This window comes from Papio anubis, chromosome 15, assembly GCF_008728515.1.
Source record: "Papio anubis isolate 15944 chromosome 15, Panubis1.0, whole genome shotgun sequence".
Taxonomy (NCBI): domain Eukaryota; kingdom Metazoa; phylum Chordata; class Mammalia; order Primates; family Cercopithecidae; genus Papio; species Papio anubis.
In genome coordinates, this window is record NC_044990.1 from 47,129,835 (window position 1) to 47,149,427 (window position 19,593).

Consider the following 19,593-nt stretch of genomic DNA (forward strand, 5'->3'; position numbering starts at 1 on the left):
TATTTCAGTGGCATATTTCATGTACTATGTATATGTGGATTTTTTAGTGATCTTTGAGGAATATTGATAAAGCATAGTGTATCTTTTAAGTACATATTTTTTTCCTCACCTAAACTTCTTGTATCTGATACTGCTCAGAGTTTATATTTTGTGAGTTTTAGTTTTATCAAAGTTAAAACCTACAGAATGTTTAATTGTAATTATATATTTACGTATTAGTCTCATCTACTAGATTGTAAGAGTCTAAAAAATTGACACTATGTTTTACTTATATTTGTATTCCTAGCACCTGTCATGACGTTTATGAGTACAAAATAAGATTAATTAATGCACACAGATATTTTTGAAACAAAACATTTTTATTATATTTTTAATGTGGTAAAGAACTATAATCACCACTGCTTTCCAGGGATTTATATAACATTAGCCTTGCAAAAGTGAATTCCTATATTTAAAATGTGTTTGCTTTATTTAGTTATTTATTTTTTTCTGTAGACGTCTGTGCAACAAACCAGGTAGGCTTGCAGTACTGATTAAAAGCTGGGCACTGCTAAGAGCACTCTTCCTGTGTTAGCGCTCTAGGTCTTAAACTTATTAGTAGAAAAAGTGACTTAACCTCTCGAAGGCTAAGTTGTGTTTTTGATTTCCTATTTGTAAAATAGAACCATTACAAACCTTTATATTTGTGAGAAATAAGTCAATTTGTGTAAGTAAAGTCATAGGATGATGAGACTATAAAACGTTAACAATTCATTTTCCTTCTTTGTCTCCCCTTCTTTTTCATGTCTTGTTCCTCCCCCTCTTCGTGATTCTCTCCTCCTCATTTCCTCTTTCTCCTCCTCTTTCTTTTCCTCCTCCTTCTTCTTAGTGTCTGCAAATTCAAATCATTAGATTATTATTATCAAGAGAGTACTAAAATATTCCATTAGTTTGATATACCTTCAGGATAAACCTGCACCTAGTGAACTTTGTTAAGACAGAAAGTCATTAAACAAGTGTGACTATATTAGATACAGAAACCAAGTTTAAATTGGTTCAGACCAAAAGAGAATCTTTCTCTCTCTCTCTCTCTCTGTCGATCTCTCTCTTTCACACACACACACACACACACACACACACACACACACACACACATACGAAAACATAAAACACAGAAAATCAATTTTATTATAAGCATAAAGAACTCCAGGTCAAAAATGTGGGCTTTCCTTTTATTATGCCAGATACAGCAACAGAAAAATCATTAGGCTTCACTCTGAATTGTGCATGTCTAACTGAGATAAGCATTGTTTCGGCTCTGAAAGTTATAGACCACATGTCCTTATGACTTCCCTTTATCTCCTGATGCTGGTGATCTAAGCTGGAGAATGACTTCTTAGATCACAATGAAAATTCTCATATACTCGTATACTCCTCATATACTTCTTCAACAGATTTTTATTCTTAATATTTTAGTATAAAGAATCCCTTCTTTGTTAACTACTTGTTAATTTTGTCATGCATTTACACAAAATATAAACATATAAAATATCCTTCTATATTTTATATAACAATCCTTTTGAAGCAATTGTTATAGAGCTGGCCTATATTCTCTCATATTTTCAAGATATTCCTAGGACATTTCAAGTTATAGATAATGATAATGTGATTATTTCAAACCATATTTTTCATGAATAATTCTTGATAATTATTTACTCATGACAATGATAATAATATTTATTCATGATAATGATAGTTCATGATAATGATGATAATAATAAAATTAATTGAAATAAATTATACCCTCTTTTGTGGCTTTCTTTTAGTATATAATCCATAATTGCAAATATAAAATAAAATAAAATAAAATAAAATAAAATAAAATAATGGGCTGCATATTTGTGTGTTAAAGGTCCTGAAGCTTTTATATTTGTGGGATTCTTTTTAATAAATAAACTCATCTATTGAAAATTAGGGAAAATGATGAATACACACAAGAAAAAAACAAAGCATAAATGTTTTAAAGTTAACAAATACCACAGCACCCAGGAAAACAAAGAAGCCAATGTTTAGGGTAACTGCCTGTCCACACCAGTAATCCTTTCTTTCTACACAAGATTCATTAGTTTCTAACTCTAATCACAAAATATCCTCTCATAACAGTAAGCAGACTGTTGACACAAATGATACTGTTACAAGAGTATAATGCATGTGTGACTCTGACAATCACCTTGCAAAAATGATGTCTCATCTTTTCTCCTCAGTATCCTTTTCTCTGTTGTGGACACTGTCAGGGATTTCTTAAAACATCCCCATGCTTTCTCTTTTATTTTATTTCACACATCTCTGTGGGTGCCAAAGGATCTTTCAAAATTGAAAATAAAATCATGTAACTTGCCCATGTAAACATGTGATTATCTTCACTCAACACTTAGAATCAAAATTCTTTTTCTATAGTTTACAAGGTTTTATATGACTTGACCCTTATTTATTCTCACAGCTGCCTCTTTAACTGCTCTTTTCTTTGTTCAATACACTCTTGTCTCATGTCATTTTCAATTCTTATTATTTTAGAGACTCTCGCTTGTGGATTCCAAGGTTTTCAAAGGTTCTTTCTCCAGCTTTTCATATAGCAGTTTTAAAATATGTCATCTTTTACTGTGTTATCTTTTCAAAGATGATTTCTATGACCATCCCATGTAAGTAATTCTATTTAAATAATTTCCATGATCATCCCATACAAGTTCTTCCCACAGCATCATTTTACTCTCCATGATAATATTATTCTTTATTTTCTCATACAACTTAATAATTGTGGTATAACTAATTAATTTGATATTTTGTTTTGTGTCTGTAATGTTTTCTCCAATTTTAAGCAAATCAACAAGTCATTTGTATTTCTTTGCCCCACTCAGATGTACTTCATCTTATGAATAATATGAGGTATATGAAGAAGAAAATACAAAGATCCTGACAGAAAATGAGACCCTAGGTTTTGTTCTCTGGAAATCTAAGCTCTTTAGGAATTATACAAATGGTAGGTGGGGAGAACTGAATGCCTGTGAGGAGAAAGAAGTTGAAATAAGAAAAAGAGTATTAATTTAGTTCACGTCTAGGGGAGAGTGGCATTCCAAAGTTAGTTGTTCTATATCCCATTACCTTTCAGAAACCTGAAGAGGTGGTTTTAATGCCAGGTGGATGTTTTTCATTGTTTGGTTTAAAATCTTCTAGAAAAAATAACTGAGTTTTAAATTACACATTTGCAACTCATATCATCGCATCAAGGTACTGCTGAGGATGGATAAGAAGCACATCAAAGGTGGCCATGATGGGATAAAGACATGGGGTAATTGGCGTGCCTTTTCATCCCGCAGTTGACTCCTACTATTGTGATGACCCAGAGAAAGGAGCATGGCACAAATAATGCAGTGGATTCAATTTCCTGCCTGCATTACAAGATGGGACCTCAAAGTCAGATTTAATATGATTTAAATAAAATAAAGAAATGTGGCTTTTTGTTCTCACATCTGAATTTTTGTGTAGAATTCACATGAATACGAAAGCATTTCTTCAAATGGTGGTTTTACCTCTCCCTTTATGAGTTAAGTTCCACATCGTTAAGACTTCTGTCTGCTTAAATCAATATTACATACCCCAAAAGAAATAGACCTACCTGGTACAAAGTAGGGGCACAATATGTATATTTGTTAATCATTTAACAAAATATGATTTATTTTATGGAAGAGAAAGGAAAAGCTCAGTGAAATAAAATAATAGCCAAAATTAAAAAGTGTTTAATGCCTGAGTCTGTATTTACTTATAAATCCTGAGCTCTTAGCCACTGTCTGAAATTTCATTTATGTAAAGAGAAAAGCAACTGAAAACTGTCAGCACTGGTAGTTACAGCATTTACAAAACAATACACACATTTGAACATATAGAAAATGATAGTCAATAATAGTTAAAATAAAGTAGTAGGGAACAAGCCTCAACCGCTATAAAGCAGCGTAACAATGATTGATAGTCCCACCTGGCAACAAGATGATTACAAGGACTTTTCAAACTATGAATATATAGCACATGAGAATAGAAAGCACAGTCAATTGTCTTAGAATCAGAAATTTTATGTAGTTTCTTGAAGCAGGAGCCAGCTCCCACATCACTGGCCTATGTCAAAAAGTTAGGAGAGCTGTTTGAAGTGATAAATATGAGAAGGCAGAAGCAGAGCTTTCTTTCAGATCTTAACAGGTGTAACAAAAAATTCTGAGCTAAACTCAGTAAGAAGCAGTTTTAAATGTTTCCCACAGTGAGTTCAAACTTCTGCAGTTAGTAGATAATTGGTGACAGATGTTGTAGAAGTAAAAGAATCAACAACCTTTGAGCCTCCTATGGACCCATAGCCCCATTTGAACCTCACATAATTATCTGCAAGTGTCCCTATTAAGGGGAATTACCATTCCAATTAAATGGGAGACCATGTCGTCAGATTTAATTTAGTTCCTTGGAAATGGTGCCAATTAAGTGCATATCCTGTTGAAAAGCACATTCCAGTTAACACAGGGTACTGTATTTAGGAGAAAATTTAAAAGTAGAAAAAAGTAATCAAAGTTTTAGTCATTTGTGGTAATACAAATTAAAGGAAAATTCATTCTGTGGAATAAGAGTTTGTATTAGTTGTTTACATAAAAGACCTAATTTAAAGAAACATAGTTGTTTTCAACTAATTTTTCTATTCATTTTAGATGTGTAAAGCATAGCACATAAGTAACGACTTTAAATTTTAAATAATTTATTATAATAATCTGGCAACCATCATAAGAAAAACACAATGTATCATATATTGTCTTCCCATTGTATTTTCTTTACACACACAGACATACACACACACACACTGACACTCACATTTATATGCCAACATAGATTTTAAATTGTCTGGAATAGTGAAGTCCTGTTTATAGTCTCACTCATTTCTCAGAATCAAAGCTGCTACTTTTATTATTCATATGCCATAATTTTCAAAAATATTTAACCGGTTTAAGTAATCAAGAAAAAAAATCGTAAACTACTTCTGTAACCTAGAAATTTCATTTAGGAAATTTAAATATCCCTATAATCCAAGTGCAACTTTTCCATTCTTATTTAAAACAGAAGCATTTACTCAACTCTACTAAAAGAAAACAGTCATTATTTAATAATAAGGGTTAAATATTATTGCATTTAGTGAATTATTTAATTCTTTAGCAAATTACCAAAAGTCAAGTTTTAAAACAACACGTAACCTCAGATTGTGGTTTTCTTAATTACCAGGCTATCAGTTCATCAGTTACCAAGTCTGATCAGATCAATCTCTTTTCTGATCTTTTCTTTAACGTTGAGAAACTTTAAGGTTTTTGAATTTTTGTCTTTTCTTCCTGTTTTTATGCTGATGTCATTACAATATTATGTCCAATAGTACAGGTTGTAATTCACATGGACTTAGCTACATTGGTTATAGGCAAGATATTTAATCCCTATAATAATAGGTTTTTTTTTTTTAACCTATGAATAGATAATGTTGGTGCAATTGATATAGTATTATAAATTTTGATAAGACAAATTTGTAGGGTTTCTGACACAGTGGCACAAAATAAACATTTAGTTTTTAAATAACCTTTACTTTTACCAATAGAGTTGTGAATACGATTATATTTCACAATATTTCAATAATATTCTAGCAGAGGAATTTGAACACATTTAATCAAAAGACTGCAAATTTAATGACCTAAAATCAATGAGCTTATAATTCAGAAACACTGTAAAAAGCTATTTGAATTAGTACAATAGATTATGACTTTTGAGTCTTTATAAAATAGAATAATACAACCTACATTGTATAGAAATTCTACTAATTAAATAAAATACAAATATTAAGTGTTACTTAATCTGACATGTAGTATGTTCACAATAAATGGTGAAATTATACTAGAATTTAATTTAAAGAACATTTCATCTGGTGATCCTTAAAATGTTTATTGTCCAAATAAATAATCGAAGAGAAATGGCTCAGAACTTTCTAATACTAAATAAAATATTAGGAAGTAACAAACTTTCTAGAAATGTTTAAAAGAATAACTTAATAGTCTCCTATACCGAGGTGAACAATAGTAAACTGATGAAAGCCAAAGACAGTGAGAAAAATCTTACATAAACTACCTTCAAATAAAATACATTTTGTCACCATAGAAGCAATATGTACACTCACAGATGACTTCTCAAAAGAGACAATTAGAACAAGAAAATAAGGGAACAATATCTACAAAATTTTGAAATGAAATGATTAGTCTTGTAGAAATCTTTATTCAAAAAATGTATCCTGGAGAACTGATTACAAGCTGACTTGCAATAAAAAGAATACTAAATTATTTTCATTAGGGTCTAAGAAAATTACACCATAAGTATCGTAAGAGTTGTAAATTTTTTTATGAACAATAAAAGTAAATCTAAATTAAAAATGAATATATAAATGGTAATACATTATATGTATGTAGAAATTTAAATATGATAGATGGATATCAATAGCATATTAAAAACAAAGTGTAAAATACTAAACTGTGGTAGGTTATATAAATATTTGCAATTATTCACACTTGCTTGTAGAGGGGATTTTTAATTCTGTCTGTTGACATCTGACTTGTGGTGCCTTTTCTTGAGAAAGAAACCTGCTTCCAATGGCATACAGAGTCAAGGGTTTACTTTAGATAGTTAAATGTACGTGAAAGTGGCATATTCCCTTTCAGCAAGTATAAAAACCATTACAGGGCTTCATCAACATTTTATTTTCTGTGCTAGGAAAACTTCATGAACCAGATAGGGGTTGTTATTTTAACTTAGAATTGAGAATGAAAAACTGGTAGAGCAGAGCTCTATTGATCTCAAATGATGTGTTATGTAAGCAAGAAATAACAAGTTGTAGTGAAACAGGATGAGGATAAATAAATTATAAAATGGTATCAATCAAAAAGCAAGCTAGAAAATAGTGCAAATAATTAGGAAAATGGCAGATTTAAGCCAAATGTATTAGTAATTACATTACATGAAAATAACGTAAAAGTCCAGTGGAAGATAAAGATTGTAAGGCAGGATTATTTTTCTCTAAAATGTGGTGCCTAAGATAAAAGTACACAAAAAGATTTGTGCATAATCCAAGGAAAGCTTCTGGAACTATGTTGATAGATTTTTGGATATTTAAAAAAAAGAGGGGAATATATGGATAGATGGACAGATGGAAGGATCAACAGAAAGAGAGACATATAGATAGAAGTAGTCAATTTATAATTATAATACTTTCAATTCATCTGTAAAAACAAAATTATAAATTTCTGGTATCCAATTATTTGGGTTAAAATATAAAGCAAAATTAGACAAATATATGGAGATAAAATAATCCATAATCACAGTAGACACTTTTAAAAAAATTCCTTAGTAATTTATTTAATTTGAAGACACAGAAAGTAAAACCAATGTTATTTAGTGTGTTTTTATTCCAAAACAATTGCAAACTTACAGAAAAGTTGAAAGAAAAATATAAGTAACTTATGTTTATCCTTTGTCTAGAATCTGTAATTGTCAGTACATTTATCATTCTACGTATATACATATTCTTTTTTTTTTCTGATATATTTAAGGGAGGAAAATTAAAAAGCCTGCTCCAATATCTAATTAGGGTTGTGTATTGTGATTAGTTACCCAAAAAGTATTTTTAAGAATTAAAAGTTATTGGCATTGAGGATTGGGTGTGGTTTATTTTAATGGGTTTTTAAATACTTTTGTTTTACAAGATGAAGGAATTCAAAGGTAGTTTGATGAATACATTAATTCAAATATTGGACTTCCTTTTCATGATTTTTAAATGCATACTTACATATAATTAATTCATTTGTATCTATGAAATCACAATATTGTAAATATATTATTAAATTTTCATTTACTGTACAACTAAGTTTGTTTTGAGGAGTAAGCAAAAGAGTTTCATGTACAACTGCTATAGTAGTCTCTATTTTGTAGCAATGAGGTTGGATCAGAAGATAATAAAATAGAAACAGGTGCGCCTACTAGAAAGCAGCATGACACCATGGGAAGTGTGGCTTGTTGGCAAAGAGAAAGAAGAATGTGACTTGTTGCAACAGAAAGCTCTAGAGGTAAAACTAGACAGTGTTCTTTCTATTTAATCCATGAGCTCATAAAATAGAGCTGTTGTAAATTAAATGTTAATGTTCTTATCCCAACACAAAGATTTTGCATTTGTTTGTGTTTACTATATCAGGTAACTATAACTCATTGTAGAAACAATATATGTTCACTATAAGAGCATTTGGAAAATATAATTAAGCAAAGTTAAGAAAAGTAAAATCTAATCTCACCACTTGAAGATAACCATGACTATTATACCATTTGGCCTTCCAGATTTTCTTCTATATAAATTATTTTAAAATAAATAAATGCAGACACACGTATATACATATTATAGACATATAAACTGAAGCTCTACTTTATGTACATTTATTTATTATTATTATTATTTTAGATGGAGTCCCTGTCTGTCACCCAGGCTGGAGTGCAGTGGTATAATCTCAGCTCACTGTAACCTCCACCTCCCGGATTCAGGCGATTCTCCTGCCTCAGCCTCCTGAGTAGATGGGACTACAGGCATGTGCCCCACATCCGGCAAATTTTTGTATTTTTAGTAAAGACGGGCTTTCACCATCTTGACCAGGCTGGTTTCAAACTCCTGACTTTTGGTAGTCTGCCTGCCTCGGCCTCCCAAATTGCTGGGATTATAGGCATGAGCCAATGCACCCAGTCTTTATATACCTTTAACTGAGGTAAAGTCAACTGCACATACCCAGTAAAAATGTTAAATGTACCAAAACAAAAATTAAAATAGAGACAGGAATCTATCCCCATTTATCACTCAAATAGCATATGCTTCAGATTGAGTATGTGCTTGGTGATAACAGTCTACTGAGTATGTGCTTGGTGATAACAGTCTACTAGTCTTTAAGGGTTACTATCTCTTTGTCCCCATACCTTGCTTATGAAAATGTGTATGTTTGTGTGTGTATGTGTGGGGGTGTGTGTGTGTATTTTCTTTTTGAACTCCCACTATCCAAACTTAAAAAAAAAAAGATGTGTTTCACATGAATTCTCCAATCTTTAAACTCTTACTGTTTGATATTCAAAACACAACAACCAAGTAGAGTTGGACAATTTGGCATCCCTCAAACTCACTATCCAGACTCACTCTCTGAATTCTTCATATCCAAAAGCAGAAACCAAATAGATGTGAATGGTGAGGGATACTTCCTATTTTTAATAAATGGGATAAAATTATTTTATAGCTTGCTTTTTTTCTGCATGTCACACTATTAATTTATTTCTGTTGGTAAATAATTTTATAACATGATTTAAAAATAGCTGCCTAATATAATCTATTTATATTAGATTATATTTAAAATATATTAAATATATTTAAAATATATTATATTTAAAATATATTGAATATATTTAAAATATATTATATTTAAAATATATTAAAATAGTTTCACTATTGTTGGATGCTTTTGTTTATTCTAGTCTATTCATAACTGTGTTGTCATAAAATTCCTGCATAATCATTCATGGAATAAACTTCCCGTATCAGTTTTGAACCTAGTTATTACTCTGATGGGTTTCCAACCAGGTAGGTAGTTATATGTCAGGAGGCTTGGCATGATTCAAACAACTGAAAACCAGTACATTCCCCTATTTCCCTATTACATGATATTTGGATGTATTAACACAAATGTGTTCCTGGAAAAGTGAACTGTGAGAGTAGTACTTATTTCCTCTTGGGAGGGCACAAGGCTTCAAGAAAGACCTTAGGTTTTGGCATCCGGCAGGTTTAAGAAGCCCTTGTTTTAGCCTTATTATTTGTCAAATAATCTTAGGCAAGTTATTTAAACTTTTATCCTTCAATTTCATCATCTGTACAAAAGGGATAAAATAAAATCTGTGTCACTGAATTTTTGAGAAGACTAAATGAAACAAATTATAAAGATGGCTGATTTGTTTTTACCGGTACTGTTATTGATGTCGTGGTTATTAACAGCCTTCTTAAAGTTTGTTTTTATGTATTTCCATAATTACTATATATTTTTGAGATATCAGACTCCTCTTGCTTCTCTTACCTTAACATAAACTTACCATTATTTAATGCATTGTCTTTTAAAAATATTTGTTCATAGTGACAAATCTGTTTTTCACTTTTTCTTTTTCTTTTCTTTTCTTTCTTTTTTTTTTATTTTTTTATTTTTAGTTTTTCAAGACAGTGTCTCTGTTGCCTAGGCCTTATGCAGTGATTCAATCACAGATCACTGCAGCTTCAACCTTCCAGGCTCAAGTGATCCTCCACCTCCACCTTCTGAGTAGCTGGAACTACAGGTGTATGGCGCCACACCTAATTTTTCATTTTTTGTAGAGATGGGATGTTGCTACGTTGCCCAAGCTGGTCTCAAACTCCTGGCCTCAAGCGATCCTCCCATCTTGGTCTCACAAAGTGCTAAGATTACAGACGTGATCACCACACCTAGCCCTGTTTTTCTTCATGTTACCCATAAGCACAAACCGAAATATATATGTGTACATACATACCTGAAGTAATGTTAATTTTATACCTGGTATCAGATTCTATGTTTTCTTTATTTTTAAAGACAAGTCATAACTCATTAAATTAATTTTGGACTCACAATTTGAAAAACACTGATTTAGTAAACAGAGGTAGAGCTAGGTAGAACAGAGTTCAATTTGTGGAATGTGGCTGTATCTCTAGCCTAATCAGAAGTCACTTGTTAAGAAAAGGAGGATAATTTCAAGTCATTTTTAGTAAGTATACAAATAAAAGTCAATTAAATTACAGAAAATTAGTAAGAGTTCCTGGGCTATGGAGTCACAAAAAATAAGGCTGAAATTTTAGCATAGCCATTCTAAATCCATAAACTTGAAAAAAATTCATTAACTTTTCAAGCCTCACTTTCTTCATCTATAAATCATATGTTAGAGGCAATAATGGAGTGGCTAAAAGTGTAAATTCTTTTTGGGCAATTCTGATATGTTATCTGTATTTTTAAAAATTGTATTTTTAAAAAATTTCTAGTTGACACATAGTTGTACATATTTATTGTATATACAGTGATTTTTCAATACATGTATATGCAATGTGTAATGATCAATTCGGGGTAATCAGTGTATCTATCTTTCAAAAATTTATTTTTTTGTGTTGGGAATATTCAAAATTCTCTCTTCTAACTATTTGAAAATATACAATAAATTATTGTTAACTATAGTCACCCTATTATGCTGTAGGACACTAGCACTTAATCCTCTTCAGTGTAACTTATTTCCTTTAGCCAGCCTCTGTCTATTCTCCCTGCCACATCCCCTGTTCAGCTTCTAGTAACCACCATCCTACTCTCTACTTCTAAGCGATTAATTTTTTGAAATTCCACATACGAGTGAATACATGTAGCATTTATCTTCTTGTGCCTGGTTTATTTTGCTTAACATAATGCCCACCAAGCTTATTCCATGTCACCACAAATTACAAGATGTCTTTCTTTTTATAACTGGATATTATTCCATTGTGTATGTATACCACATTTTTAAAATTGATTTATCTGTTGATGGACACTTAAGTTGATTGAATGTCTTGGCTGTTGTGAATGGTGCTGCAATACTCATGGAAGTACAGATATCTCTTTAATATACTGATTTCCCTTCATTTGTGTATATACCTAGTAGTCAGATGATTTTCTAATCTGACTATGTTTAGTTTTTTAAGAAACCTCCATACTGTTTCCATATGGTTGTGCAAATTTACATTCTTCCCAATAGTGTATAAGAGTTCCCTTTTCTCTGCATTATTCGCAGCATTTTTGAGGGGCGGGGGGTCGGTCTTTTAGATAATAGCTATTTTAACTGGGGAGATATGATAGCTCACTGTTGTTATGATTTGATTTGCATTTCCCTGATGATTAGTGATATTTACAACGTTTTATTATACTTGTTGGCCATTTATACAATTTCAATGAGAAGTATCTATTCAGATTATTTGCCCATTTTTAGTTGCATTATTTGTGTGTGTGTGTGTGTGTGTGTGTTTTTTTTTTCCCCTGTTGAGATATTTAAGTTCCTTGTATATTCAGGATATTAATCCCTCATCAAATGAATAGTTTGCAAATATTTTCCCTCATTTTGCATATTGTCTCTGATGATTGTTTCCTTTGCTACACAGAGACTTTTTAGTTTGATATAATCACATTTTCATACTTTGATTTTTGTTGCCTATGCATTTGAGGTCTTATCCATGAAATCATTTGAGGTCTCATCCACGAAATCTTTTCCCACACCAATATCCTGAGGCATTTCTCCCATATTTTCTTCTAGAACTTCTATAGTTTTAGGTCTTACATTTAAGTCTTTAATTCATTTTTATTTGATATAATTTTTCCCTCTTTCCTTGAGAGAAGGGATCTAGTTTTATTCTTCTACATATGGATATCCAGTCCTCCTAGCATCATTTTTTGAAAAGATTATCCTTTCTTCACTGTGTGTTCTTGGTGCCTTTGCCAAAAATCAGTTAGCTGTAAATACGTGAATTTATTTCTGGGTTCTCTATTCTGTTCCTTTGATCTATATGTTTTTGTTTATGCCAGTACCATGCATACTGTTTTATTTACTATATAGTTTTATAATGTATTTAAAAGTCAGGTATTGTGATCACTAGACACATCTAGTGTCTAGTGACACTTTTGTTTAGAATTGTTTTGAGTATTTGAAGTGTTTTATGGTTCCATACAAATTTCATGACTTTTTTTCTTACTTCTGTGAAAAATGTCATTGGTATTTTGAAAGGGATTGGCTTCAATCTATAGATCACTTGGGTAATAAGGTCATTTTAACAATCTTAATTTTTCCAAACCATGAACAAGAGATCACTCTGTGTTTTGTGTGTATTCTTTTCAATTTTCTGCATGAATGTTTTATAATGTGTATTGTAGAGATCTTTAACTTCCTAGGTTAAATTTATTTCTGAGTATTTTTTGCAGTTATTGTAAATTGGATTGCTTTCCTGATTTCTTTCCTGATATTTTGTTATTGATGTACAGAAATTCTCCTGATTTTCTATGTTGATTTTGTGTCCTCAACTTTACTGAACTCATTTATCCGTTCTAGGAATTTTTTGGTAGAATTTTTAGGTTTTTCTGTACAAAAGAACAAGTCCGCTGGAAACAGGGACAATTTGACTGCCTCTTTTTTAATTTAAACACTATTTATTTCTCTTCCCTAATTACTCTAGGACTTTGAATACTATGTTGACTAAGAGTGATGAAAATGAGAATTCTTTGGGTTTTCCAGTTTTAAAGGAAAAGCTTTCAACTTTTCCCCATTAAGGATGATAGCTATGGGTTTGCCATGTATTGTAATATTTATGAGATTCATTCCTTCTATGCCTAATTTGTCGAGTGTTTTTATTATAAAAGGATGCTGAATTTTATCAAATGCTTTTTCCATGTCTATTGAGTTGATCATATGGTTTTTCTTCTTTATTCTTTTGATGTTATGTTTTTTGTGTATTGATTTGCATATGTTAAACCGTTCTTGCATCTCTGGGATAATTCAAACTTGATTATGATATATAATCCTTTTGATGTGGTGTTGGATTTAGATTTCTAGTACTTTGTGGAGGATATTTGAATCATGTTTATTGGGGATGTTAGCCTATAGCTTCCTTATTTTTGTTCTTATCTGGTTTTGTTATCAGGGTTATAGTAGCCTCCCAGATGAGTTTGGAAGAATTTCCTCCCCTTCATATTTTAGAATAGTTTGAGAATAGTTTCTAATTATTATTTAAAAGTTTTATAGAGAAATGCAAGTCAAAACCACAGTGAGATACCATCTCATGCCAGTCAAAATGGCTAATATTAAAAAGTAAAAAAATAACAGATACTGGCCATTGCAGACAAAAGGAAATACTTGTACACTACGAATGGGAATGTAAACCAGTTCAGCCACTGTGAAATCAATTTAATTTCTCAAAGAACGTAAAACAGAACGACCGTTCAACTCAGCATATCATTGCTGGGTATACACTCAAAGGAATATAAATAATTCTACCACAAAAACGCATGTGCTCATATATTTATCACAGTAGTGTTCACAATAGAAAAGACATGAAATCAACCTAGATGCCCATCAACAGTGGACTGGATAAATAAAATGTGATACATATACACCATGTAATAGTATGCAGTTATACAAAAGAATTAAATCTTGTTCTGTGCAGCAACATAGATGAAGCTTGAGGTCATTATCTTAAGTGAATTAATGCAGGAACAGAAAACCAAATACCATATGTTCTCTCTTATAAGTGGGAGATAAACACTGAGTACACATGGACACAAAGTAAGTAGCAACAGACACGGGCCCTACTTGAATGTGGAGGGTGGGAGGAGGGTGAGGACAAAAAAAAAAAAAAAAAAAACCAAACTAAATATTGAGTACTATGCTCATTACCTGGTGAAAAATATAATCTGTACACTAAACACCTACAACACACAATTTACCTATGTAAGAAGCCTACACATGTACCCTCTGAACCTAAAATAAAAGTTGAACAAAGTATATTTGTAGATAAACATAGAGATGATTGTGGTCATACACACAAGTATATGTAGACTACTAGCTCTTTCGACTGAGATAGCCTAAAAGTAGGGACATGCCAGGAACAATGAGCATATTTTGTACCTAGATGGTAGTTTTTGAAGAAAAGAATCAAAGACTCTTTTTATTAATGTTTGATTCTAAGGCTGAGGAAGGAACATACATTATGTCCCGTAAAATAAGAAACATTAAAAAACACAGACAAGAGGCAACTGGAAAGAGATTCTTATCCAAGGCTAAATAATCTGATCAACAAATTAAATAGCTAGAGTATTGGCTTCTAACAAAAATAGCCGGGCGCGGTGGCTCAAGCCTGTAATCCCAGCACTTTGGGAGGCCGAGACGGGTGGATCATGAGTTCAGGAGATCGAGACCATCCTGGCTAACACGGTGAAACCCCGTCTCTACTAAAATACAAAAAAAAAAAAAAAAAATTAGCCGGGTGAGGTGGCGGGCGCCTGTAGTCCCAGCTACTTGGGAGGCTGAGGCAGGAGAATGGTGTGAACCCGGGAGGCGGAGCTTGCAGTGAGCTGAGATCTGGCCACTGCACTCCAGCCTGGGCGACAGAGCGAGACTCCGTCTCAAAAAATAAAAAATAAAAAATAAAAAAAAATAAAAAAACAAACAAACAAACAAAAAATAACAAAATAAACATCTATAATTTCTCCTGTTGTAAACAAATAATGGATTAAATAAGTGTGAGTAAAAAGAAAGATTTCTTTTCAGAAGATTTCCAAATAATAAATGTATAAACAATTAGAGAAAGAGAAACACCATCAGAACACCACAGTAACAACTGTTGTAGCCAATTCCAGTGATTTTGTGGAATGGTGAGTAAAATGTTAAGACACAAAATACGTGCATAGCCTCAAAACATCTCACCAAAAATAATTCTAATTAATATAGTGGTTTTAACATCTGCCTCCAAATTATTTGATAATTCTCCCTTCAGGAGGTGGAGATTAGTTTATTTCCCTTAAGTGTGATTTGAATTTATTAACTTGCTTCCCATAAAGTAAGTATGGGAATGGAAAACAGTGACTATGTAATGGCACACCTCACCTTAACTAGTAGATCAAGGTTAATGTCACCATGTTTAAGTCATAGTAACAGCATGTTGACATTACATATGATGTGATGAAATCACCTATGGTACTCTTCCTCAAATCCATAACCCCAATATACATTAAATAAACACAAATCAACGGGCAATGTACAAAATATCTGGACAGGGGCAGAAATCTTCAGAAGATTCAAGGTCATAACAACAATAAAAGGGGATAAAAAACTGTCACAGATTGGAGGTGACTGAGATGGCATGTCAGTAAAATGCAAAGTAATGTCCTAGATTTGATCCTCAAATTGAATAAACTCCAGTAAAAAGTGTGGGGATATCCAAATGCTGCCTGTACTTTGATGTTCTTTGATTATACAAGGTGTTAACATCAAGGGAAGTTGGGTAAAGTGTACAGAAAATTCTGCATTACATTTTTATGTCTTCTATAAATCAAAAATTATTTCAAAGAAAGTAATTTAAAACAGCATGTATACATGTGCTTTTTTGAGCTAAATTACACCAAGTTCACACTTTGCATACTTAAATTGATAATTCAAGAGTCAGCACTCATTGAAATTTACAAAAATGACTTTTCATTAGATTTTAAATATACTTTGATTTTCCTTATTTAAATAAAAATTTTCTGCAATGCAAAAAGACATTTCCTTTAATAGTACTATTTTAATTTTTAGACTAAGTTGTATCAAGCAGAAAATCTTTATCACATAAAATTATGGGATGATTCCTAATACTACCTGGAATAATCAGACTTTGCCCCAATGTTTTATATTTACACAATAATACAAATTACTGCAGAGGGCAGACTTTTTTTATTTTGAAGAGCAGAACCTTCACCTTTGAAGAAATGCAGAAAGAGATGACAATGAAAGGTGGTTTCTATCAAGATATTGTATAATACACCTTCTAAAATGAAACATTTCTGAGAGTAAAAGGGAAAACTGACACAGGAGTCTTTCAGTGCCACTTCAACAGTCAGAAATCTCTGCAGCCAGCACCCCTGCCTGGGCATTGCTGGGCTCTGGGCTTGCCACTGGGCTCACTCCACCCACCTGGCCTGGTGGACTGCACTCAGCTTGTGCCTGGCCCTGATCCTGCACTCACATGTAACCCACATTCAGCCCACGGCTGAACCTGGTATGCTGCGACCTGCTTCCACCTTGAGCGGTGGAGGCTGATTGAGCGGAATGTGGTGGCACCTGAAACCTTGGAGATGTCAGCAACTATGGAACCCCAAGAGGTGTTATGGATCCCACTCGGGGAGTCTTAAGGCCTGAGGCCTCAAGGACTGTTGCAGCTCTCCTCCTTCCTGCCACCTGCAGTGTGGGTAATGGTGGGGGCATGTTACAGTTCCTTTGTGTTACAGCTCATGTTTGTTCCCACTGCCTGCAGCACAGTGAATAGGGGTATGTTGTAGCTCTGGCTTAGAGAGTCCCCAGGTCTGGGCTCACAAAGGGGTCACAACTTTCCACGCCCATAGTCCAGTGAACGAGAGCATGTGGTACCCAGAGGCTTGTACTCCCCCAGTGCTCAGTGAGTGTGAAGAAGGGTTAACGTGTTACAGCTTCTTTTGCACCTGCCATTGAGTGGGTTTCAGGCTCTTGTGTCCAAGAAGAATGAACTATGCGGACACCAGAGAGTGAGCAAGGAGACAAAGAATTTTATTGAGTGACAAAAACGCTCTCCACAATAAGAGGAGACCCTAACTGGTTAGCCGTCTCTGTGAGAGGGGGATTGAAAGCAGGAAGCTCCACGTGGGGCTGAGTCCAGGGGTTTTTATGTGCTCAGAATGGGGGCGAGGCTGCTGATTGGTCCATAAGCATTCCTAGATAAAGCACCATTTGATGGGCTAAAAGGCATCAATGAAGTTTTCACTCCGGGCATGCACTCTACCTGGAACTGGTAGCTCAGTTTTCAGGCTTTAAATTGTCTTTGGTTTGAAGGTCTGGTTTCATGAGGACCCACCCCTATCAGCCTAGAAATTTGCTTCTGCCGTTATCAAAACTATCAATTATATAAACATCAGGCATAAAGCTAAACTATCTCAGGCAGACTAGTAAATATATCTCACAATTTTCATAACAGAACATAATTTTTAATTGCTTGCTTTCTCTAATCTGATCTAGAAGATAATGCAACCCCAAGTAAACTTTTGAATTATTAGGTATATATATTCTGTTTTATATGTCTATTTCACAGAACATTAGACTCAACACATACAACGTTGTATAGATATTAATATAATATGAATACATATATTTCTATATACATTATATACAACCACCTGATCTTTGGCAAACCTGACAAAAACAATAAATGGGGAAAGGATTCCCTATTTAATAAATGGTGCTGGGAAAACTGACTAGCCATATGTAGAAAGCCGAAACTGGATCCCTTCCTTACACCTTATACAAAAATTAATTCAAAATGGATTAAAGACTTAAATGTCAGACCGAAAAGCATAAAAACCCTAGAAGAAAACCTACGTAATACCATTCAGGACATAGGCATGGACAAAGGCTTCCTGAGTAAAACACCAAAAGCAATGGCAACAAAAGCCAAAATTGACAAATGGGATATAACTAAACTAAAGAGTTTCTGCACAACAAAAGAAACCACCATCAGAGTGAACAGGCAACCTACAGAATGGGAGAAAATTTTTGCAATTTACTCATCTGACAAAGGGCTAATATCCAGAATCTACAAAGAACTTAAACAAATTTACAAGAAAAAATCAAACAACCCCATCAAAAAGTGGGCAAATGATATGAATGGACACTTCTCAAAAGAAGACATTTATGCAGCCAACAGACACATGAAAAAATGCTCATCATCACTGGCCATCAGAGAAATGCAAATCAAAACCACAGTGAGATACCATCTTACACCAGTTAGAACGGCGATCATTAAAAAGTCAGGAAACAACAAGTGCTGGAGAGGATGTGGAGAAACAGGAACACTTTTACACTGTTGGGGGGACTGTAGACTAGTTCAACCATTGTGGAAGACAGTGTGGTGATTTCTCAAGGATCTAGAACTAGAAACATCATTTTACCATTTTACCTAGAAATACCATTTTACCCAGCCATCCCATTACTGGGCATATACCCAAAGGATTTCAAATCATGCTGCTATAAAGACACATGCACACATACGTTTATTGCGGCACTATTCACAATAGCAAAGACTTGGAACCAACCCAGATGTCCATCAATGATAGACTGGATTAAGAAAATGTGGCACATACACACCATGGAATACTATGCAACCATAAAAAAGGATGAGTTTGTGTCCTTTGTAGGGACATGGATGGAGCTGGAAACCATCATTCTGAGAAAACTGTGGCAAGGACAGAAAACCAAACACCGCATGTTCTCATTCATAGGTGGGAACTGAACAATGACAACACTTGTTAACAGGGTGGGGAACATCACACATTGGGGCCTGTCATGGGGTGGGAGTGGGTGGGGGGATAGCATTAGGAGATATACCTAATGTAAATGACGAGTTAAGGGGTACAGCACAGCAACATGGCACATGCATACATATATAACAAACCTGCACTTGTGCAAATGTAGCCTGGAACTTAAAGTATAATAATAATAATAAAAGAACTGACATTCTCACCAGTTTGATACTCTCAGGTACATAACAAAGGTGCAGAATACAATAATGTAATTTTTATTTTAAAAAGAAAATTGTTGCCCCCTGAGGGTGCGGAGACCAGGGGCTGCTTGAGGCCCAGGGCAGTTGGCCCAGGGCTAACGGTCCAGGGTGGGCGGTTGGGGACTGACGCGTGGGGA

At 33.5% G+C, this 19,593-nt stretch overlaps 1 long non-coding RNA gene across 1 annotated transcript; it reads right to left on the minus strand.

The window, feature by feature from the left end:
- Positions 1-338: 338 nt before the first annotated feature.
- LOC108583943 lies at positions 339-19,545 on the minus strand. Its single transcript, XR_001898771.1, has 2 exons — positions 19,418-19,545; positions 339-871 (listed from the first exon to the last, which is right to left on the minus strand). It is a non-coding gene; the product is annotated as an uncharacterized LOC108583943 (long non-coding RNA).
- Between the last annotated feature and the right edge of the window lie 48 nt (positions 19,546-19,593).